Source organism: Aulonocara sp. 'chitande type north' Nkhata Bay, linkage group LG23 (assembly GCF_057382095.1).
Source record: "Aulonocara sp. 'chitande type north' Nkhata Bay isolate Kocher_YH1m ecotype deep benthic linkage group LG23, A_spYH_male_GT1.1, whole genome shotgun sequence".
Classification (NCBI taxonomy): Eukaryota; Metazoa; Chordata; class Actinopteri; order Cichliformes; family Cichlidae; genus Aulonocara; species Aulonocara sp. 'chitande type north' Nkhata Bay.
The window spans coordinates 16,868,243-16,892,762 of record NC_141365.1 but is presented as its reverse complement, the minus strand read 5'-3'; the positions used below and the strand labels follow the sequence as shown (position 1 = coordinate 16,892,762).

The 24,520-nt window shown below is 41.5% G+C and overlaps 1 protein-coding gene across 4 annotated transcripts in view; it reads right to left on the bottom strand.

The window, feature by feature from the left end:
- Positions 1-24,520, bottom strand: part of LOC147301486 (pre-B-cell leukemia transcription factor 1) — a 77,847-nt gene that overhangs the window by 36,038 nt on the left and 17,289 nt on the right. The window lies entirely within an intron of this gene.

Sequence of the window (24,520 nt, the reverse complement as noted above, 5' to 3'; positions counted from 1 at the left end):
GGCATTGCATTATAAGAAGCTATACATACAGCGAGTTGCGAGCTGTAACGAGCAGCAGCTCCTGCGTTAATGAGGACTGAGGTAAATCTGGGAGAGATTTAGACCCTCTACTAGTCTCTGTCTCCTCATATAAGCAGCAGCCTGCTCTTTCTGTCAGCAGAGCTGTGATCTGAATACCTCTGCCTTCATAAAAGATTCAGGCTATATTGACTTCCTACTTTGGTTTCCCCGCAGAGCCTACCTCCCCGCTTCCTTTTAAATTCTGCTCTCGTGGCTAAGGATGCGCACCTGCCTCAGGAAAGAAAGAAAAAAAAAAGTCTCCGGCTTAACATGGTGCTTTTATAGCCTTTTCTGAACCACATCTAGAAGATATCATTCACTATGCAGGATGTATACGTCTCGGCTCGGTGCATCATGGGAAGATGACCCTGAAAACAAAAATAAAATCCTGTATATCTGACAAGAAGGTCCTGGCTCTTATTGCTGTTTAGTTAAATGTACTAATCACACGGCTGTTACAGGCTTACAGGGTCAGTTGGGGATTACTGGCATTATAAAATGCCGTATCACATCTGCTATGCTAAATATTGATATATCATGTTCCTTTTATTTCAGCATCTGTTACCTGCTCTTTACTGCACATCATTACAGACACCGGCTGGGCTCATCTGTCTCGCTATACAATATTTCAAAGAAAACCTACACAAAAGGGCACAAAGTCTAATAAATTCCTCATTTTATATACTGCTCCCAGATTTCTTAGTCCTGTCTAATAAAGTTTTAAATGTCATGAAGGACCTATAATATGGATAGTATAAACTAGAGCCAAGGAAACCATACAGTGCTCTGTCCCGTATCTTTTTATCCAATAAAGTTTTATATCTTTGAATCAACTATAAAATGGTTTTGAAATAGTCAACAAGGGGGTAATTGGGCGATTTTATTGTTGTGGTGATCTGTCCCAACAGGCTCATTACTCTTTCCTGACAGTAAATGAGAAAACTGTATAGAGTAGTCTTTCAATAAGCCTGTGCAGTCTGAATTACACTAATTAAGATGTATTTAATTTGTCTTGCAAAACAAATGAAGTGAGAAAAAAGCAAAAATCAATGATATGTGATAAGGATATGGGCTCGGTTGGTCGCTTATCTTAAATCGTATATATATCTATATAAGAAAGGCTGGATTGAAGCAGCGCAGCATGTTTTTGACCTCTAAAAGCAGCGATAACCTTCTGCCCAGGATCTCTGAGTTGAAGTGGTCGAACAAACAAAAGCAGACCAGCATCTCCAAGGCGCAGCATTTCACACTTGGGTAGAGGCAGAGGACGGGCCTTTAATGACACACACACACTCCCCCAATCCCCCCACCCCCAGTCACCTAGAATGAACACGCTGTGCTGGAAATAGACCGGAAACTCTGCCTCCACGGAGGCCAGAAACCTGGTGATGCCTGCCTGCCAAACAAATCCTACCACCCTAGCCAGAGACACACACCCCCCCTCTCAACTACATCTCAATCATCCAAACCAAACATGATCGAAGCATGTTATCCGCTGAGTTATAATGCAGACACCAGCACTGAGCAAAATGTGCACACACTTCCATCAGCTGATGTGCTGTCCACTGATGTGTGATAACGTTGTGGATGGCACAAAGCCCAGACTTGAATTTTCCTGTCGTGTTGTGTGCAGCTACCAACAAAACATTACACTCGCTGTACAACAAAATCCTCATCAAAGCAAAGAGACTATTTCTGTAGCAGTGCATCTGCTCACTTTTAAAATCCAGGCTGTGAAGTTTACAGTTAAATGAACAAATTTCGCAATATCACAACAGATATCTGAGACTATGTTTTAAACCTTTTAAAATGAACTGGCCATTAATACTGAATGGAAACTACTTTAAGGGAGCCCGTGCAGTATTCAGTATAAGTTTCAAATTATACACACTGAAACAATAACTCGGTTACAGATGAGCCAACTGACAAAAACTAGGAAGTATTTTAAAAATCATGCAATCATCAAATTACATTTAAGTAAAAGTGCCAAAAACTGCCTAATTCTAGCTTCTCGATTTTAAGGGATTTGTCTCAAGAGGTTCTAAAGTGAATCTATTTATTTTTTGAATTGCAATAAAATGTTTGCTTGGCATAATCTGGTTTGCAAAATAGCACAAAATAGTGAAAAATGCCCTCAAAAGTGAATGCAATTAAAATCCTTAAAAGCCTTTCCATAGTTGGTAGTTTCATAACACTTGAAACTACCAACAACTAAAATTATATTATTTAAAAAGACTAAGTTAAGGCATTCCCCTGTTGGCTTAACTTCTCATGTCCTTTGTTGTTGTTGGTTACACTATTTTAACATGTTCTAATAATCAGTTGACACCCACACAGCAAATGTAACTGATGATAATTCATCGCTCGCCCTAAACTAATTATTTGTATTTCAGGTCAAACTTCTTCTATTGTTCTTCTGTTGTAACCTTGTTCTGTTAGTAAGGCTGCATACTTTTAACTGTTTTTTTTTGGACTGGTGAAACTACACATGCAGTGTTTATGCCTGGGTGCCCACTGAAATTACACTTATTGCAGATAATGTTTCAAAATAACTGCCAAAATAGGTGCTCAGAGGGGGTTTCAATATGGCTGCCAAGTGGTGAGATTTGCTTGTGGAAGGAGTTTAGTACTACAGACACATTTTGATTTGCACTAAGCACTCAGCTCCAGCTTTTTCTAAGCAGTTATTTTTAAGATTTTGATTTCAATCACTATTTCCATCGACCTTTTTTGCACATGACATGTAGGTTGCTTATATAGTATTAATACTGAGTGCATTCTCACTGATTGCGCTCCTTGCCAGTATAAGTGACATGGCTAGTTTGCTGCTTGGAAACAGGCCATTTCATACATAAAGCAACTCACCTGTGCCTCTGTGCAAAGGCTCCCAATATTAAATTCCACCTCCCAAAATGGATCCAGCCCCCCCTCCCGCCACTCCCGCTCCGAATTCCCTGGCTTCCACCAGTCTGTTATGACAAAGGGAGTAAAGGCAAGCAGCACTGGGGTAAAGGCTCCAGTCTCCTAATGAGCTTCTCTGTTCCAGTATGTTGCATAAACCCATTACCTCCCAGCACATTACCTCATTCATTTCTTATATGTGGATAGCTCTCCTCTCCCAAGAGCATGGCATTTCAGACACGGATCGTGGTATACTGCATGAACATACACACTTGTAAAGTCTCAAAGTAAGAGTCTATAATGTTTCTATTTCATATAGCTATTGAGTTGACCCTGAGATATCAGCAAAACACAGAGGGGGGAAAAAAGAAACTCCACTGGCAGGAGATCTATTATTCGGAGAAAAGACAAAGAGAGAAAAACAGAAAGAGAGAAGGAAAGAAAATGTCTCCTCTTGCAGTAGCATTATCTCAGTATGTGGCAACTATTGCAGTGTGGGATGAAAGACACAGGAGGGAGAGAGCGCCACTGTGCCTCAAGCTAATCTGTGGATGCAATCCAAGATGATGGGGTCCCCAGATTATCGTGCAATTTGTCTGATGGTTGAGTTTAGTAGGTTCTCAGATAAAAACAGGGATTTCAGTAATGAACAATTCTCAAATTATAGCTTGAACAAATAAAGCAGATGCTAAACAACACTAGGGTTCAGAGGAATTTCGGGGCCTTGTAATGGCACACATGATAAGTATGGAACAATGCACATTCCTCAGCTCTAATTTCACCAATAGTCATGCATTTCTAATCGTGTCTACTTTGCCATTTTCTTTTTCAATCACTGCTGAACAGCGGTCACTTCCTACGGTCGTCTGTATCGCATTACTAGAAAAGGAACAGATTTTGCTCCTTAAACTGCTGGAAGTCTTTAAGCATCTAGGCAGGACAAACAAATCCATCAAAGAAGAAGCAACTGGAATTTCCCCATTCAGCAGATGAACAATTTTCATTCACTAATTATTTTCAATGGCAGTCACAATCACTGTGATGGAAAAAAAAAAAACCATTCTGCAGAATGTGTTACTGGAATGAGTGGGATTACGCTATTCGAGCCCTTGGAAGGCTTTTAATGTGAAGCAGCTAAACAGGAAGTATTGCAGTAAAAAAGATCAAAGTAGTGGTAGTAACTGAAATTTCTGTGTTTTTAGCATAAATAATGTTTTCATTTACTAATTATTTCTAATTTTACCTTGCAACTCTGTTTTATCCAAAACTCTTCCATGAGTCTTCCGATTGCAAAAGATGGGCATTCGTAACGCTACATTTTGAAGACTAAATATTAGCATTTTCACCATCACCTTGTTGGTTTTTGGAGCCAGAAGAAGAGGGCGGGGTGTTGCCCGCTAAGTTACCCATTAATGCTAGCATGCTCAACAAAACTGGAGCACAGATGTCTGGGGCATTTGTCAAACAATTCAAATAATCAAATAGTCAAAAGTCAAATAACGCCATAAAAGTGTTTGAGTGATTCAAATGACTGTAGTTTAGCACACAGCGGTCGAGTCCTGCTCTCTATGCTAGCTTGTATTTCAGTTTAGCAGCCATGTCTCCTAAAATGTTTTAAATGAAGGACTTTTTTTTTTTTTAAAAATCGTTTCTGTACAGTTGTTACTGTGCAAAGGTGAGATTAGCCACAGAGGTCAAATCAGTTTCTTGTCTGTTAACATTTTTCATAACATTGTGAATTAATATGGGGATTGGTTTTTGCACCCAGCCTCTTGCAACTTGGTTATATCCAGCACATTTACAACACTGAGCAGGATGTACTGAGAATTAATTCTGGAATAAAAATGAAAAGAAAAGAAAGACAGAGAGCGATTATAGGAAGTTATTATGTTGTACTGATGTAAGTAGTGCTATTTGTGTGTGGAAAATGTATTTAAATATATAAATATACTTGTAAAACAGGAAATACTAAGACTAAAGCTTGTCTCCATAGTTCTCATGACAATTTACGCCATTATATTCAGGCACAGAATCATCAACGAGACACACGTCTACCTTAAAGAGACGCAAATGTGCACATAATCTTTCCAAAGTCTTCGTAAGCATGTATAACACACTTTGACCCACGCTTGTGCAAATCAAAGATATGACCGGCTTTCATGTAACAAACCACTTTAAAGAGTGTTGTCTTGATTGATTGTGGAATCACAATGAATAAATCTTGTCAAATATCAATTAGGCCATACTAATCCTCTGTCTTTTCCCAACCAGAGAATATTTATGCCCGTGGAAGACAATATTAAATTACTGCGACAGCCGCTGCTATTCACAGCAGCTTCACATGTGCCGTAAACTGAGAACACGCGTGTTAGCTCGCACTCTCAGAAGCATTTATTCAAATTCTCCAACACCTTAGCGGGAGATCGGGCGAGTCTTAATTCCAGCTCCGTGTCAGAACACTTTATTTTGTCGCCATAAATCAAAAATGATCCCAGAAACAATGGGCCTATTTCTCAAGCGGACACCGGCTCGTTCCATACTGCAGAGGGAGACTGTGGCTCTGAATAAAGCACTCAATATGGCACAAGTGTTCACATGGATATCAATATTTAATCAGAGTTAAAGGCAGCTGCAATTCACAGAGACAATAGATGGGAGTTTATATGGAGTGCCATTGCCATCAGCCAAACCATTTTTGGAGTCTGCATGACTTCCTTGGCACTTAAATGGAAAAAATAAACAATGATCCAATCAAGGCCAAGTGGGGATTCTGTACCATGTTCCTGAATGCAATAACTAAATCTTCCTACATTACACGTGATGAAGAGAATAACGTGAGATCTTGTCTTGTACTTAGTTGATTCATCGCTCATATTTACCACTTCTATGGCAACGAGCACAGAGGACACTGATGTCTGTTGTCGATGTTATTGTTTGTCAGGCTGAGTCAATAAGTAATGTTTCAATCTGAGCTATTTGGACTTCGTTAGAGGGCCGATCACAGCCCTCACACATCAATCAAAGGAAACACTGTGAGCAAATGTGTCCCCTGTTATAATTGGATGCAGCCCTTTTTTCTATCACACAGTGACAGTGTACGCAGCGCTGGAAAACTGTAATGCAAGCCGCAGTGAATCATTCTGTTTGAAGCAGGAATGTCTGCAATATGAAATCCATATGAATGTTTCAAAACCTCCTCCAAGTTTCCATTAAAAGAAAAAGAATCTTCTAATAAACTGCCACAGAAAATTGTCACCATCTTTCTCCTCCTTCTAAAGGAGGGATGTGAGGTTTGGTTTGGCTACTGTCCCCTGCATGTGGATCCCTTCTCGCCTTCACTTTCTTCCAAAGCTAAGTTAGAGAAAGAGCATCAAAATCCCAGCTTTAATAATTGAGGGAGAGACTGCAGGGTACTCTGCTCAGGCCTTCTTGATGTGAACAGTCCTTAAAAGATGCATGGATGCCTCCCCAGAGGGAGATGGAAGGGCTTCATGGAGCCAATGCTCTGTACACTTAAAGATTATGTGTGCATCCGCTAAAGCAAGATGACCAGAAAAATGCTCAGAGGACCATTATTCTCCACAGAGTGGTTTGAGGGATGGGCACCGAGCTAATAAGATGCTATCAATATTCATGCCTCTAAATCAATTATATCCACATGTACTTCAAATGCAAATCGTTTGGCAAGCGAGACATTTTCAGAGTGACTGTGCAGACTGCAATAATTGAATCCAGGAGATGCAAAGCTAGGTAAACAAGCACTTAGACACAGACTTAGCTTTAGAGGAAGCGCAATAAGGATTCCAGTAAACATAAATGTGTCAGCTGTTTACAGCAAACACATTCAGGGGTTTCTAGTTAACTCCGGCTGGAGCTCAGGCTGTGCCTTTAAAATGTAATCTCTGACTCAGATGTATCGCTTTCTTCTCACCCCACCATTAAGGCTAGGGCCTAAATTATTGATCCCCTGCCTTCATCAGCATAGCAGTCACGTCCGAGCGCAGGGGATCTAACTCCGGCTGTGTCCCCACGCTCCAGCCACTGAAATAATTAGGAGGAGTTCTCATTAAGGGAGAATGAAAGGTTGAGAACGAGAGGAGGGGAGAGCAGCCTGAGGGGCATTCTGGGTGTTTAATGTCTTCCCCTGGGCCTCCAGATCATTCTGATCAAATCCTGAGGCTGTGTCTAAAGACGACAGGCCGTGCCTCAGGAAAATATGTGCTCTGCGTGGACACACAAATAATACATCAAGACATCAAGAGAGAGGAGCAACGCATGAATAAAAATGCAACCTTGTGCTACTAGATTAATAATAAATTGTCACTATTTGGATCAATAGCATGAGTGCATAACCTCATCTGTATACATAAGACTAAAAAGGCTACTATACATGCAGTGTGTTTAGCAGTGTGAATGAAGTGGAGCTCAGCTTGTTTTATTTTTGCTGCTGAGGGAATCCACAGGGCTTTGGTGCCCCAAGGTAGTTTCCTTCTTAACGCTTAGTGAATCATACAGCCAAATATTCCACACGCTATCTGTATACATGTGTGTGTGTGTGTGTGTGCTGTACATAGAATGCAAAATGTTGCCTCTAAAGAGAGGTTGAAAGTATAAAAAGAACTTGAATTAATTGAGAATGGCAGCGTAATGAATATTTGATTTGTAACTATTTATAGAAGCCAAAGACATTTTAGACTGTACCGAAAATAACAGCATGCTATATGTGCCAACGCTGCACAGGGGGAAAAAAATCACCTTTGATTCTAGTCACTCTAAGACTAGATTAGACCAAAGAGCTGGCAATATGGAACTTGCCTCATTCATTTTTCAAAATAAGAGTGCATTACAAAGAAACTGCATTGTCATGTCTCTCTGTAGAAAGACACACTGAGCAGTGCCTGTAAACTGAGTTTGTGAAGGAGCGAGCACAGGAATTTGCATGCTACAGTTACATTCGTGCCAAAATGGCTTTCCCAACGACTAGTGAAGTCCATGAATCTTTTTGTCACATTGTGCTTTCAGTGTCGGCTCGCCTCATGCTGCGACTCCCGAGCTCTCTAAGTAGCTCAGTGTCGAGGCCACACCCCTCGTTAGTGGGGAGGGTTCATTATGCAAATGATCCTGCTGGAGCGGTATCAACGAGGCGCACGCTCCGTTATCATTTTCTGCCGCCGGGGCTCTTCTTCTCCCCGATCGCTCATACGGAATCATGGCCTAATAGCATCCCATTAACATAATTGCCAGCACAACTAGTGTTCCGTGTCTCAGAGCCACTCTGCTGCTCTTCCAGCCGAAAAAGAGGGAAGACGATGGGTGAGGGTGAGGATGGGGGGGGTTGAAAAAAATTTAATTAAGCCAACGCATAGGCCACTCCCTCCCACAGTAAATGTGTGTTTTCCTTTCTTCTTTTTTCCAAACAGGCAAGAGGGCAGAGCTTTTGTTTCCAGGAGACCTTGAGAGTCTCCCCGTGCTCCTGAGGAGCCGGCGAGGTGCTCAATATTCCACTGATGAGCTCACAGCAGACGCCAGAATCATGCCCAAACCCAGTCTGCCAGGCAAAATAAAATCCACATTATTTTTTAATTAATCCTTAATTAAAATATATTACAGCGCTGATTCCGCAAATCTCTCTAATGTGAAGATGCAGCCCATTCGAGCATATTTACACATCTTTAATTAACGCAGCACATTCTTTTAGCCTAACAAGCCGTGGACTAAGTGCCGAGGTGGACCAAAACACGGTCGTGACTGTGCAGCGTACGGAGATGCTGTGAAGGAGGCCCCTTCAAACACTCCCACGACACAACACAACGCCATCCACTAAGGATGCACCACAGGGTTCTTTTGTAGCCGGTGGGTGTACCGTCACTCAGTCCATTAAGGGACTGCAGCATCAGCTATAGCAGTGAGGGGGAATAGTTGCAGCAGGAAGCCACAATCATGCGCTGCGCTCCTCCTGCATGCTGCCATTACCACGCCCCCAGCTCTCCTCTCTGCACAGCCACCCGTGCTGCTCTGATGAATTGATTGACACCATTTTCCATCTTCCTGCGCTGTCAGAGAGAGAGAGAGTGAGCCACACAAGGAGGCCTGCTCCTCTGGCTCTCAGGCTGCAGCACTGTGGTCACTTCTGAAAGGTCTCCACTGGGAAATAGACCCACACACTTTGACAGAGAACCGGCATCGCTTTGCCTCAATATGTGTCTTGTATACTCATAAAGTAAAAAGAAAAAGAGAGAAACAAATGATATTGCAGATTTACCAGAAACACAAATGCTCATCATGAAGGCGCTATCAATGTGGGCTGAATGTAAGAAATCTGTTTCCCCACTGCAGCCTCACAGCTCAATAACACGTCTGGCCTCGTTACGCTTATCACAATGACAACTAAATAAGCACAATTAGCAGTCACCCGGGCATCCACACTGCTGCCGATTTCACTCCCCAAATTATCCCGGAGATCCCGAATCTTAAAAAGCAACAATTCCTCATCAAGTGAGGCTTAATAATCACACACATCGAAAACCAAAAAGAAGGTTAAAGCAGCATGTCGACATCAGACACAGCTCTTGTGTTGTAGCATCAAACTCATTGCTGCGCCACAGAGGTGTTTTTGTCTATTGTTGTTGGCTCAGTTTTAATTAAAAGATTAAAAGTTCGCTTGTTTCTGGTGGTCAGGAAATCAAGGCTCTCTCAGTAACAAACTTAAAACAAACATAAACACACACAGACACATTCAAACCGTTTCCTCTCTCTCTCTCTCTCTCTCTCTTTTTCTCTCTCTGCAGCCTGCTTTAATTTGACACCTTGAGCTGGGGTAACTAGGTGGGGAGTGAGGAGCCGCAGAGGAATTCATTAGGCGCGCCACTGCAGGGTCCTGGCTCAGAGCGTTAATGACATTGGAGGATAGGGAAACGAGACAGCCCAGACGTAAAATGAAATAAACATGAGGACTGTCAGTTCTGACAGCACCAGCAAAGGGGACAGAGTCATTTGGGCCGGAGACCTTCAGCCCGCAAGATCAGACCAGACGGCTTATGGACCAAAACAATATTAGTGTGGGAGCACAATCATCCTCACCAGGCACTTAGATTAACACTGACAGATACTGTGTGTGTGTGTGTGTGTGTGTGTGTGTGTGTGTGTTTGCCTGCATTGATCTTTCAGGGTTTCGCTCTTCATATCATTAAAAATATCCATCACTTGGTGCTCCTGCAGCATTCAGATACACGACTGCAATTAAATTATTAATGTCACAGCAGCCCCCACCCACCCCTTCACCTCCCACCACCACTGCCATACAAATGCACTCTTAATGTGGCTGCTGAAAGACATTAAATATACAGCAATCTTTGTCTGGCTTCACCCTGGATCAATTTAGATCACTGCAAAAATAACACATGCAGGGGAAAAATAGAGATGCTGGCCGCATAGCATGAAGACACGAGAACGGGGATAGCGCTCACTATTTCATGTCACTTCTTTGAATAAAAATGTCATGCACTGGCAGGTAGATCAGGAACAGAACAAGGACAAATTTGCTTCTAAAATGAGGCGACGTTACCATGTTTTTTTTCTGCTCTCTTTGTCTCTCAGCTTAAAAAAATCCAGAGAATAATTTTAAATGGTAAATGGACTGCTATTAATGCTTTTCCAGTCTTAACAACCCTCAAAGTGCTTTAAAACTACACATTCAGTATTCACACTGACTCACACACAGTACTTTATGCACTTACATGCTTTATTTATTGCACACATTTTTATGCCAGGGGAAATATAAGGTTCAGGATCTTTTCCAAGGACATTTCAACATACAAACTTGAGAAGCCTGGATAGGCGGCCTGCTCTGCCTTCTGAGTTGCACCACCCACAGGTCATTTTATGGCCATGTTCAAGGTGTACTAGACTCATGATCAGTGCTGACTCCACAGTCCGCTGAGGCCCTGAGCAAAGATTCATAATAAAAGAAATGCGCACTTGGCTCAGTCACGTCACGGCCAGCAGGGCTTGACTACTACGCTACGTTGCTAGCTATCTAATGTTAAACGTCAAAGTAAATAAAAGAAAACTTGATGATAGTGAAAGTTACGTTACTGAAGTGTCTCTCCTCAGAGTTACTATTAGAGTAGCAGCTTATTTGACTTATTCCGCCTTATATTTGATTGTTATCATCAGCCACGCCTCTGGTGATGATGAGTCGGCAGCCTGTACTTTCAAGAACTGCTGTAAGGTTAAGTGATTAGAGGATTGCATCTGCCATCAATGACTGACATGAGTTTTATTGTGTAATTTTTGCTAATTTAATAGTTTGCCTCCTTGAAAATTCAAAACATTAAATAATTAACTTAAACTGAATAACACTCCTTCTCTTTGTATTGGCCCATAACATACAGAGATACTCACTGGGATTCTCATCATATATGACTAGTGATTATAGCCCTGTGGAGAACTGCCATTGCATGGTCACGTCACATGGTCTCATAGTTAAGTAGTTAAATGGAATAGAGCACCAGTGTGGAAATAGGTATTCCGGTATCTTACTAGTTTCTGAGCTAACATGCTATCAGAGCTCCTGCTAGGCTAGCTTGGTAGTTTTTAACCGACACTACCATATATTTAAGGTTTTCCCTCTTGATCATCAAATAACACATATTACCCTCACATCTCTGCTCATGTAAAGTTGGCAAAGCTCATTCATTTAGGTCCTTAGGGATGCCAGTTTTCTCTGATTTAGAACAAAAATAAAGCCAAATATGTCAGTTTGTACTAATTTATTACATTAAATGAATATGTAAGAGTGTGAGCACACAGAGGGAGTACTTGTACACTTGTATACTGGACCGATGGTGGATGATTGGAAAATTTTAACATAACGCCCAAACCTACACTGTAGTACAGTTACACAGTATTCTAAATGCTATTCCTGAAGCTTTGAAACCAAAGCTAGTCAGACTTCTCCATAGCTGCTTTTGGACAATTAAAAGAAAATCGTGTTGTCAGCTGAAAGACCTGGACTCTACACAAAGAAACAACAATGCATACAAAGAAACGAGTAATTCTTTTCGAGCACGACCGAGTGCGGTCTGTGTTTGGAAGGCCTCTTCATAAGAGCCTTTTATCCTCGTTCCTCAAAGGACACAATAAAGCTGTCAGTCAGTGTGTCAGTCAGTCAGGACTCAGCCCCAGTCTGTAATGCTTTCGGACCGGGACAGTCTCCTCTGGTGGATGCTTCGTATCTGACACGAGCGCTCTCACACAGCTGATGGAGCTGCGGTCTCTTGCGATATGGCGACTGTGAATGGGTGGCACAGATGACCCTTCTTTCCAAGCTGCTCAGCTTCAAATATAAGGCTCTGTTGCAGCAGGCATCTGCCTCGACAAATGTGTGTGTGTGGGGGGGGAGAGGTGAAGGGGGGGGGGGGGGGGGGGGGTACGGAAGGGGGAAGTTGCTGACACCTGTCTCTCCCAGGATGAGCCCGCCTTTGTGACGTGGGAGCCTTGGTTGGCTGCCGGGACAGGCCCGAGACAGATATGACAGGGCCGCTGACAAGGGCCAGGCTGCACGCTGGGAGCAACACTGCAGTCCAACACAAACAAGACTCCTGCTCTCTTTGCTGGGCCTGCAGTGAGAGGCAGCTGAGAAGCTTCAGTCAGCGTGCATTGAAAGCAATGCTGGAATCTCAGCGCTGGTAATCAATGTTGCATGGATGAGCCTCTAAAACACAAACGCTGAACATCAAATGCGGCTTTAGCTGTGTTAGTGGCAAAGGATCCGTGCTTCTCTGAGACTTCAAACTCAACAAAGGAGTGCTCTCCTCTGTGCTGGATCTGTTCGTTATGTCAGCCTCGCTTGGCACGGTTATGTATCTGAGCTCCATTCCAAAGCAGACGCCTCCTAATTGTTATCGGGTTTGTGCTGAGACAGTCTAAGCAGAGAGACGCTGATAAAAACTCCCCTGGAGCTGATGAGACTTCTCACAAACAGTTGTAGAACTCAACAAGCTCTAGAAGTCAAGGTACAGTGGCGGGTGGGAAGGCAGCAGCAGTGCAAGTCGCCTTGCTCTCTGACCACAGTTAGAACGATATGACAAATCGGCCTAGTTTTTCTTTTAATTAATCATGCCTTGCTGACAGCTACCTGTGCCACACATCATCATTAGTCAGGAGGAGAGGAAGCCCCAGCCACATATAATAAGAGAGGAGGACACACCTCATTAACTAATTTTCCTCCATTTATTTTTCAAAGTAACAAAACTATGATAGAAGCAATATTTACACCTGAATCTGATTTACCTTTTTGTTGTCTTTTACAGTGAGTCACATCACTCTGTCCTATTAATACTAGCGGACTATGCCACAGTTTTCACATGTTGTCTGACTCCAAGTTCGATGACCAGTATAATAAATCAGTGTAAAACTGATTTTTATCAATAGTAACTGTTCTGTATTACAGCCCTGATTTTTAAATTCGTTAGATTAGCTAAAATAGGAAACTACTCTCAGGATTTTATCATTTTATTCATTTATTTTAAAGAATAGAGTTACGACAAAATGCAAAATACACTAATAATGAGACAATGACGATTTAAAATAAAACTTTTGAAGCATTCCAACATGTCTTTTCTTTATATAATAAGCAATTATTCCACAGTCAATTCCTGCTATATAGACAAACCTCTACATTAGCCACAATTAGCTGTATTTTGGTATTGGGATATTTATTTTTTAGACTAAAGTGAAATCGAAGTCAAACCTTTCTCATAGAAATTCTATAAAACAAAACACCACAAATAGTGATAGAAGAAAAAATATACCCTTGAATCGACTCCATCACTATATACATCTAAAAATGATGCTATGCTTCTAAATTTAACCGAACCATTTATGCACCACTCGCCAAAAACCTGGGAAGACGATTTTACTGGATGTCTAAACAATGTGGGATTTGGTTAACCAGTGACCAAGGTTAAAGCAGCCAGTGGGTTTGCTGTGAGATTTAAATGGACGTGTTTTTAAAGGGAACAACTGGCCAACCAGAAAACAACATCCAAAGACATCTGGTGCTTTGTGGGCAGCAACGTGATTTCTAGGAGAAACGGTTGCCCAAGTTGTAATAAGCTGTCAAAAAAAGCCCAAAATGGCTTGTATGTCCATCTTTGTATTTGGTCTGTTCAATTATTTAGACTCTCATCTGTTTGACTCCTTCCAGACTGAAAGAATGAATTTAATTAAAGGGCAAAACGCTGTCCACAGACCGCTCCACAGAAATGCACATGTGTGACAACAAAAGTCATTGTTCCAGTCTCTCACAGAGAGCTGATGCTGCCTCTCAGCACTGGGAAGCCTGCAGATGATTGACAGCTCCATCTTTATAGAGGCCATCCAACAAAAAGGCAGAGAGAGAGAGGCCAACCCCGCCCACTGAGCTGAAGGCGCTTGGAGACCAGTAGAGATAAAAAAATAAAAATAAAAGCAAAATCAACCGTCTTAAAGGCAAACAAGAGAAGCATGGCACCTCTTTTAGATTCTCTTTAACGCTCGGTAATACTGATCCTCAACAACTTATAATTGGACTCATTGTTTATCACAGTCAGTCCAAGGTTTACCTTCCATGCAGACATTTTAACAGGCTTCCATATGTTGTCTAATCCACAGTGTTTTTCTTATTTTACCCATAAGGAGATAATTACCAGCTTCATAAGGCAATAAACAGCTTCTTACATCGAAGCTCTTGTACCCAAAGATCACGTATCCAGGATGCGGTAGGTACAAATAAACACAATCGAATCACTTCCATTTGCAAGGCAAAAATATTTGAGGTGAGATAGACTGCATGAATTTGGAAAGAGGGTTGATGGATATCATCTACAACATTGGAGAAAAAAAAGCTGTTAGGGTAATAGCCTTCCTGAACTCACACAAATAAATGTTCCACAGCCTGTGCTGACACAGTTAAAAATGAAGAGAAATGTAGCAATGTAAAATTCTCTACAAGCTGTTAATATTTCATGAGTAGCCATTCTGACACTGTCAGTGCCTACCTAATTTGTATGGCACGCAAGGAGAGGGGAAGGGAAAGCTGGAGAAGGGAAGAAAAAAAAGAGGGCGAGGCAGATGGAAGTGGGAAGAAATAGAAGAAGATATAAGATAAAGGTGGAAAAGTGTCTCCAAAAAGATTTCAGTCTGCGCTGAGCTGGCTGACAGTGAATTTTTTGGAAGTCAGCATGGTACAAAGAACATTTGAAATGGCCCATTTAACAGCACCGTACTCCACTCCCAGCCGATGCCACCATTTGCATACTTCATATCAGATGAAGATGGATGGTGAAAATCAGTGTCACTGAGATGAGCGTTTTATCAAGGTTACACTATCCTCCAAACTCCTTAAACCTCTTTATCTCATCTCTGTTGTCGGAATATTAACTTATCAACACAATCTCTTTACAGCGGAGGCAGGAGCAGAGCGGATTTATCAGCTAGAAGAGCAATGACAGGTCAGCCAGTTGGCTGTTAGAAATACAGCTAATGATTATGTTGATTATCAATTATTATCCTGATGTTTTTTTTATTTGGCTGATTAATTGTACAATTAAAAAAGGTGTAATGTTGGAATAACGGTGCAATAATACTGCTAGAATAAATAAGAAATTAATCCAAAAATGATTTGTCACTGGTTGGATTTTTTTTCTTCTTCTTCTTCTTTTAAAATTGGTTAGTAGGATTATCATAGGCTAATGGAAACTGCAATGACCCCTGCACCTGATGTTTTCCAAGAGGTCTGTCAGCGGTCTAACTTCACTTTGTAAAATGTAACTTTGTACAAGACAAATTGCAACATTAAAATACTTCCTCTTATTAAGTTACCAACAGAGTCTGTCAGATAGCTTATTTTAGCTAGTTTTGTAGCCTTTTCCAGTTATGCTTCTTGTATCTTGTATAACAGTAGACACTAAACACCATTCTGAATTCCTTGGTAAAGAAAACCCAACTAAAACATGACATTAGTATTGGAATTACATAAAGCACATTCACGTTTCATATTCCTTTGGCAACGTTAGCATCACAGCTAAAGGTATGACGGAGCAACAGGATAAATGTGGATGAAATCTCATTTAGAAATGATTTATTTGGTATATTTATTTAAAACAAAAAGTGTAAAAAATGAATCCATTTTCAGTTTTATACCATGGACTGTTCAATCAATTAAAATTTATTACATTTGTCAAGTCGTGTAGCTGTCACAGTGACAGTGTAATAAAACGAACGTGATTTAGCAAACTGGTTTAGTTTTATTAGAAATAAAAAACGTCTTTTATGCTGACTTCCTGTAAAATTCAAATATTAGCCTCGAGAATTAGTTGTACTTTGAATTTTAGAAAAATCTTTTGTGTTTTGTTTGTACTGAAAAACAATTTTTAACATACAAATGTAACATTTCAGAGCTCAGTAGGTGCACGGCTTTAACAGAAGTGCTTATTGTCTCGCTTGGATGGAGCAGTGACCCCCTTGTAGAGTATTAATGAGCCCATTTCTCCTCCTCCAGACAATCCTGGCTCAAACAATGTTCACATCACAACCTTTCCAGCTCTGCAATCCATGTTTAGTGAAACATCATTATACTTTTCGCTGTCAGCCTACAGAAGCCTTCCCTTTGTGTGCATGATTAGCTTCTGGTTCCTCATTATAGAGGTGCAGATCCATTTCAAGCCTTTGTGACTCCCACCTTTACTTCAGTCCACTAGTCATAAAAATGTCATAGCAGCTATAGAACACACTGGCCACAGCGAGATCTAGCAGGAATCACACACTCAGGGCCAAATCCAACAGGGCAGACACGGCTGGTGGTCACACTTTAGAGGTCGGTAAGGAATCTCTGCATATGACTTTCCGCATGCTCACCCTTTCCAGCCTCCTGACACCAGTCTGAAAGTGACTTCAACCAAGAACACATCCTCCGCTCACTTCCCTGGTGTGATGTTGCACCGCAGAGAGAAAATGACAGACCATTTATAAAAACAGGAAGAGCAGCTAACTACAGTAAGCATAAGCTATTTCTGGAAGAGGATGTCTGCAAGTAACAAAGAGCTGTCAAACTCTAACAGGTCCACAGTGAAATGAAATAAGTTGAAATAATTGCAATTAAAAAGCTATGTCAATGCAGAGAAACTTCACGTTTTACTTCTACGTTCCCACCTGCTGCGACCCCTGCTGATGCTGCAGACAATCACACTCCACGCTTTAAGTTTCCCTCCACGTCGCTGGTGTCGGTGCTGGGAAGGCATCCAAAGCCACAATACATTTCTGCTATGGAACATTTGTTTCCTTTCAGGGGGGCACAGGGCCCCAACATGCTCCTTCTACATTTTTCTGTCCTGCCACATTGCATGACAGTTTATTTTGGGAAGCGCAGGTTGGCACCTGAGACACAAAGCTGACAAAGCACTAGGTGTCACTTCAATGAGGCCAGTTGGTTCCATGACAATGCCTCTGGCCGTGCAGTCCTACAAGATGGACAACACTGCGCTGAATATCTTGGCAAAGTAGGAAAAGAGGCATCAGCTGTTTGCACAATTTCATCTTCAGAGGGGGATAAAGCGACACGCAGATTCTAAATCTGAGACTGTCGCAGTAGGGGTTCCACCTCAGATTACTGGACATTAATAAAATCTGAACTGCTGTGATGGACTGTTCACCCGCTGAGTGTGTTTCCTTGGCTCCCACCCAATGCCTGCTGGGAATAGATCCAGCACATCCAGCTCCCTAAATAGGAACAAGTGGGTAAGACAATAGCTGGATGAATGAAAATCCAAATGGTTGTGAAAACAACGCACACAAAAGAGGACTGTAGATCTGAGGGAGGGAGGGGGTGGGGGTGGGGGGGTGTTTCAGCACCTTACTTGAGTGACAAATAAGGACCAACTGAGAAATTCTGGGCTGATGTCAATCTTTGAAATAAGCTTAACCAATATCCAACGCCAAGGTCTATTTTTCCCATCTGTCTTTTTTGTTTTTGTTATAAATTTGAAACTTAAAGAAACTTATCATAAAGAAATAATTCTTTCACAGCTGACAACTCATGGTTAAAAACTGGCCAATCAGCTTCAGATATAAATGATTCTCTGGTGATCATATTAACCTATGTCACATCTCCCAGGCACTAATTGGAATCACTCCAGTTGGGAACTGATTTGGATAATGTCTCCAAACTTGCTTTCTCATGATGCTAACTCTGTAAAGTCCGTAATCTGGCAGTGTAGCATTTCCCCTTTCCTCATCTTCATGACTGCCAATCAGTTAACTGGTTCTGAGGTCTTCTCTTTTCTTTCTCTTTTGCCTTACTCTTCTTTAATGTTTATTAGCTCCAACACTGACAGCAATCCTACCGCCAACTCATGTTTTGAATTTGTAATTACAACGTAATGAACAGGATTTGGGGAAAAAAATGGAATGAGGAAATCAGACTTTTAGAAATCTAAACAGCAGTGGGTGCATCTATAGTGGCATGCTAATATTACTAGTAGGCTGTTGTGTTTTACAACTATGGAAACAAACTTACTTGCATGACTTTGTATATTTAAGATTTTTCCATCTACAGGTATTGTGTCAAATCTAAAAATGTTACGTTATACGACCTGGAAGTGCTCGAGGTACAGCATCTGACAACCACATCAGCTAAATTAACATTAGTCCTATATATCCAGATATCAGGAAGTAATGTCAGGAATTATTTTTAAACTGGAATTTTTAAGTGCTCGGTTTACTGCTGATGGATTAACCAGAAATATCCATAACACTATCGGATCATGTAATAATTTTCAACAATTTTAACAGTCCCTAAAATTTAATGATGGTGAATCGTTACATCATCCAGATGTAGTTCTCCTCATTATTTCCTTCCTTTGGTTGAATTACTTTGTCTGTCCTCAAAACTTCCAGTGGAAAAATCACACTGCATGAATAAATACTATTATGTACCAAAGCATCAGAATCACAAGAAGGAAAACATTAAAATTTCCTTAAGTTGCAGCAGCATGAGCCTCAGTCAAGATATAATGTTTTCCATGTTTGCCCCATAGTTACAGTCAGGATATAGATGCTGTTTAATTTTGTTCATATTTCTTATTAATCGCCCCTGTGAGCGTTTTTTTTATCATAGCTGGTGGAATGACAAAGAGTCGTGCAGCATCAGTGGAATTGTGACCTGCATTAGCTCGGCCAATTATGAGCCTTCACGGGACACTTATTGTTGCTGTGCGAGGCTGATGGTGGAGCTGAAAGAAGAGTCAGCAGATCCGAGTGCCAGTCACTGAAATCAAAGGGAAATTTACGACGCGCACGATAAGCTGAATGGATACTCGGAAAATGCACACGTGACACCTCGGAGTTCAGTTTACTGGTGGTGGGAAATCTAAAATACTACTTTCCAGCAAATGAAGTGCTGTATAAATACACAACTTGAAACGTGCACACATACACACTCCTGACTGAGCAGTGAATGAATATCCTGTTTCCCATAATGCAGTGGTGACTGAGTGCAGATAAGATTACCAACTGCTTCAAAAAGACACACGCGTACAAGAGCCCGCGTGCACGCGCTCATACGCTTGTACTGTAAAGTGACAGAGCAACTGCTTTGCTGTGTTAAATATCAGATGCAAATGAAAAGAGAAAATCTATCATGACTCTAATGTGGCCTGATAGGAGGGGGCGCACTCTTCTCTGAGGAGCCGAGCGGTGTGAGGAGGGTGATGTATGGAGGAGCTGGATGAGAGGTGAAAAGCGTAGCGAGACGGACGGAGGGAGGGGTGGATTGCTGGGAGGGAAGAGAGGAGGTAAGGGAGGGGGGGCAGGCAGTCCTGCCAGACTCCTGAGAGCCCAGGGCAAAAGTGGAATAAATGTTGATTAGTGTTGATTTTGTCCAACGAGCACCCGGCAACTGACAGTGGGACTAAGCTGCAGTGAAAGGGAACCATTAATCTTGGTCTGGTTTAAGTAGTGTATATTAATTTGTGTCATTTCCACTACGTGGAGAGAGGCCTCTCTCTCCCTCTCTCCTTCTTTTCTCCCTCCCTCCAGTGTTTGAAAGCTGTGGCAGTCGAGCCTCCTTCGTGGCGAACATACAGTGGAAGCCTGGAGGTGGCGTCTGCAAGTAGCAGCAGGGGAGAGTGGAGGAAATGAGATTCCAAACACTACATTATGGAAAATGAACTCCTGGGGGGTTGGTATGGCAACCACATTCGAATGTGCCATTGCATGTTCAATTTAACGTGCATAACAAATTTGTAGACTTGATTAAATTCGTAACATATTAAGGAGGCCAGTATAAAAAAAGGCAGAGCAAACCTGCAGGGACTGAGATTGCAAAGAGAGCCTTGATCGAGGTAAATGGCAGAACAGTGATATTTAGGCGCAGGAGTCGACATTCAGGTAAAAGATTGAGGCCCGCGCTCTTTTACAAGTCTGCTTGGATCTCGCCTTCAGTCTGTAATCTCCACACTGGCAGAGCTGCTGGGAGCTAAATGTAATTTTTTCTACAAACTGCATTCCAGTAGCCTTCAGCAGAGAGGAAGAAAATCATTCATCAGTTCAGGAAATTCAAAAATATAAAAACGATGTAGAGCTGCTGCTTCCTTTTCACAAGGATGAGAAGAGAAATGTGTCCTGGAAAAAAATAGATCACTTTCCTTGTACGTGTGATGTCAGTGTTAATTACCAAATCGCAGCACACTAAGATTCCTATAATTAAGCTCCTTAATATGATTAACATGTATCAATTAGGCGACTGACAATTTGCATAATGTATAATGTAACCACATTGTTCTATACTGTAATGGTATTAGCTCGCCATTTACAATGCTGTCACTCGCTGATGATTCTGTGATTACGATTCTGCATCAAATGCAGCACCGAAAAAAAAAGTCTGCCTTATGTTGGTTAATCAAAACACATTTTCCCCAGTCGCCGACATCCTCAGAGCAGAATTAGACTTCAGCTCTTCCTCTCTCTCAGTGGATGATTAAGCAGAGCGATTGGGGAAACAGCTGTGGCGGCGAGCTTGGCATTTCTCTCCTGCTGGATGCTGCTGTATCAGCACGGGGGAGGAAGGATAAGAGGGAGACAAAGGCTGCACGTATCTGCGTCCACCGGGAGACGATCACGAGAGGGGAGGCACGGCCCCGTGACATCCACCTCGACATGTAATACAGTACGCGGAAGGTAATGTGTACTGTTACTACCTGCTGCTTTGCACTTGCAGTGACTCCCAACAAGCCCTACAAACGCTTAATTGCTGCTGTAATGTGGCTATTTCATATATCAAGTCCATGTGTATCAGTTTGGTAACCTGAAAACAGAGCCTTCAGCTAACTCCTTTTTTTTAACAACCTTCTAACATGTAATAGACCAAACCGTCAGTTTATCAGTCAGGTACATATTCAAGAAAACAGTTCATAAACAATTTAATTGTGATTGATCTGTCAATTGCTTCATTTAGTGGACTGAAAGGTGATCACAATTTTCCAAGATTTTTTTCAGATCTCTCTTTTGCGGCAAACTGCAAAGACTCGTCAATTATTTGATTAATCGGCTGATCGAAATGTGTCGAGACCTGTTTAAAGTAATTGTTTGAGTATAAAAAACCAATAAATCGACAACTCTGTTTGCTCGCATGGGAGAATTTACTCCTTTTCTTGTTCTTAAATTACAGTAAATTGAATACTTTTTGACTGATCCCATGAAACTGCATTAAGTCACTGATTTCTAATAAGTCACAAAGCTAACCAATTCATTAATAAAAACAGTCAATAACAAAAGCCATTTAGTGGCAAAAAAGCAAAAGATATTCCTTTTATAAATGGATCCTCACGTCGGACATACTTGTATTGTTGCTTTAAAGGTGATTGATCACATATCAATGCCAGCGGTGATAGATTTTCTGTCATCTTACCAATTTTTAAGTATTGACCAGCGGTTTCAGCACTGCACCAGCTGTATCACGTTTTAAAGGTTACATCATACCCGATCACCTCGAAGGCTGCTTCAAAGCGTTTCGCCAGTGACGTGCAGAGCTGAGCCGAGTTCAGCCTCTAATACAAATAGGCAGATGCCAAGCATCTGAATGGTCTGACAAGTCAATGTAGTGTAGGCTTCCACGCACCTTCCATAATCAGACCTCTGGCTCATTTCATCCTGTCAAACACTGCTCGGCTGCCCTCTATAAAACACCCTATTTTCACCCTTCAAAAAATAACATTACATCACTCGGCTAGTCATTTTTATAAATGGAGGATCCCCTAGGCTTGAAACCTTACACTACACAAACACGGGCCACGAGAAAGCTGGCCTTTTGTTGAGGTTGAGAGGAAAAAAATTAAACAGCGAGTCAGCGCAGCGCATTTACTGAGCAGCTCAGTCAAGGAGTGGTTTTGTTTGACACTGCCAGAGATTTACGATGTTGATGAAGTGTTTACAGAGGTCAAGGCGGCTCATTTTCCAAATCAGTTTGTCAAGCCTTTGCTTATCTAAAGAGGCATTTTCATCAATCATAAAAAAGTAAAGGAGAAGCCCAAGAAAAAAACAGGGCACCTTACAAATACCTGTGATAAAGATACATTAATAGACAAATAAATAGCTCACTTGATATATTCACCTTTGACACCCTGCTAATTTAAAGAAATCGGTTAGTGAGAGGTAAAGATTATATCGTCCAATGGCAGTGGAGTCCAACTGTTACGACATATTTTTGGAAAGTATCTATGTGAAACTACAAGAGCTCAGCGGCACAGCTACGATGAGCACTAACACAGAGAAGCTGTGCTGCTTTTACCTTTGCTCCACATTTGAGATAAATACAGTCATATAATTAATATGCTCTATATATTTTATGCTTTGTCTCCTCTTATTAATGTATGATGCTGCACACGTGCGCGCGCACACACACACAGCATCAGGAAAACAGCATTCCTTTGAAGTAAAATAGACAGCCCAAATATGCCCGGAATGAATCTGGGTAAAGTCAGAGCCGCTGCCTGTCAAAAAAGGAAGAAAAAAAGCAACTAAAAACACTGGTTTAAATAAAGTGTTCCTTCCTCCTCTTTTTCCTCCCTGGTGTCGGTGTTCTATTGTGCTTGTTTATACTGCACAATATTTCTGTTGGCCATCGCTCACTTCTTCCCAGTAAAAATACACAGAGCAGGTCACAAGTTCAGGCCCTAGATCAGCACTGGCATTGTGTCCTGCAGGTGCTGTCAGCGGCTCCAGGGATGGAAAATATACACAAGCAAACAGCAGCTCTGTGGATACACACTGTCTCTGCACTCCGATGGTTACTGAGGACAAAGTTACAGCCGCACACTTGCAGCTCCGAGCAGTTGCTAAAGCTGCGCGCTGAAATATTTAAAAGTGGCTCATACTGATTTAGTAGTAATTTCAATATTGAAATGTGAAGAACATCTAAGCAAAAAGGTGTGCCAAAAAAATGTAGTAAAAAGAACCAAATTTACACTTTACAGTAAACATTGAAGCACCTTTGAACATAAAAGCCAATTCAGCTACTTTGTTTTGCCAGTATAGCCTCAGATTTGTGTAAATGTACATTAAAAAAAATTCTTAACTTCAATTACATTACAATAAAAAAGATATTAAACACTCAGTAATTCCACTACTTTAATTAGATTTCAAAAGAAGGGAAAACCACTAGATGGAGCAACAAGCTACGACTTTTTCACAACACAGCAGAGAAGCCTTTTACAGCTGAAATTCAAAAACTGACCCAAGAAATATTCATTCATAATATCGCTCATCGTGTACAAATGCACACTGCTGGTCTCATCAAGAAAGGCAAATATTATTGAAAGGATTAAGTCAAAAGAGCGGGCACAACCTTTGTATAATGGCGCCTAATCTGTCAGTGACTTGATGTGTTACATGGAAGGAAGTGTTTTTCACACTCCATACTTTATTTACACTAAACTTGACTGCACAGCTGAGGTGTGAGAAAGGAGAAATGCACAGTTACTCTTTGCTGTAGTAATCTCTGAGCTTTATTTCTACTGTGGCATTTAAAGTGTATCCGAATTAGTAGAAACTGCATAAATGTTTCTTTCTAAACTAGAACAAAGCTGACTGGATAAAATGAAAAAAAACCTACAATAACACGACAGGCACCAGATCTCCAGCACACAGCTCCTTATGCTGCACCTTGTATTTATAGGTTACCAGCTGAAAGCGAAAACAAAAGGGAGTGCAGGCAGGAAGGGGTCCAAGTTACTTTGTACTCTCAGAAGAGCCGAACTTTAGATGAACTCCGAGAAGCGCCAGGGAGTAAAACACTATGCATAACTGTGTCACTCCCCTTCGATAAAACCTACCAAGACAACAAAACTGAGAGTGAGCCAGCAGGCTTCAAAAGGCCCCCCTGCTCTCTCCTGAGGCAGTGGCCGATTCAAGATAAACTGCCACGCTTGTGGGGGGGGGTGAGCAGCGAGGTGATCTTCAATGAAAGCCTCAATGAAAACATCCATGAAAGCACCAAGCGAGGGTGGGATCACACACACGAGAA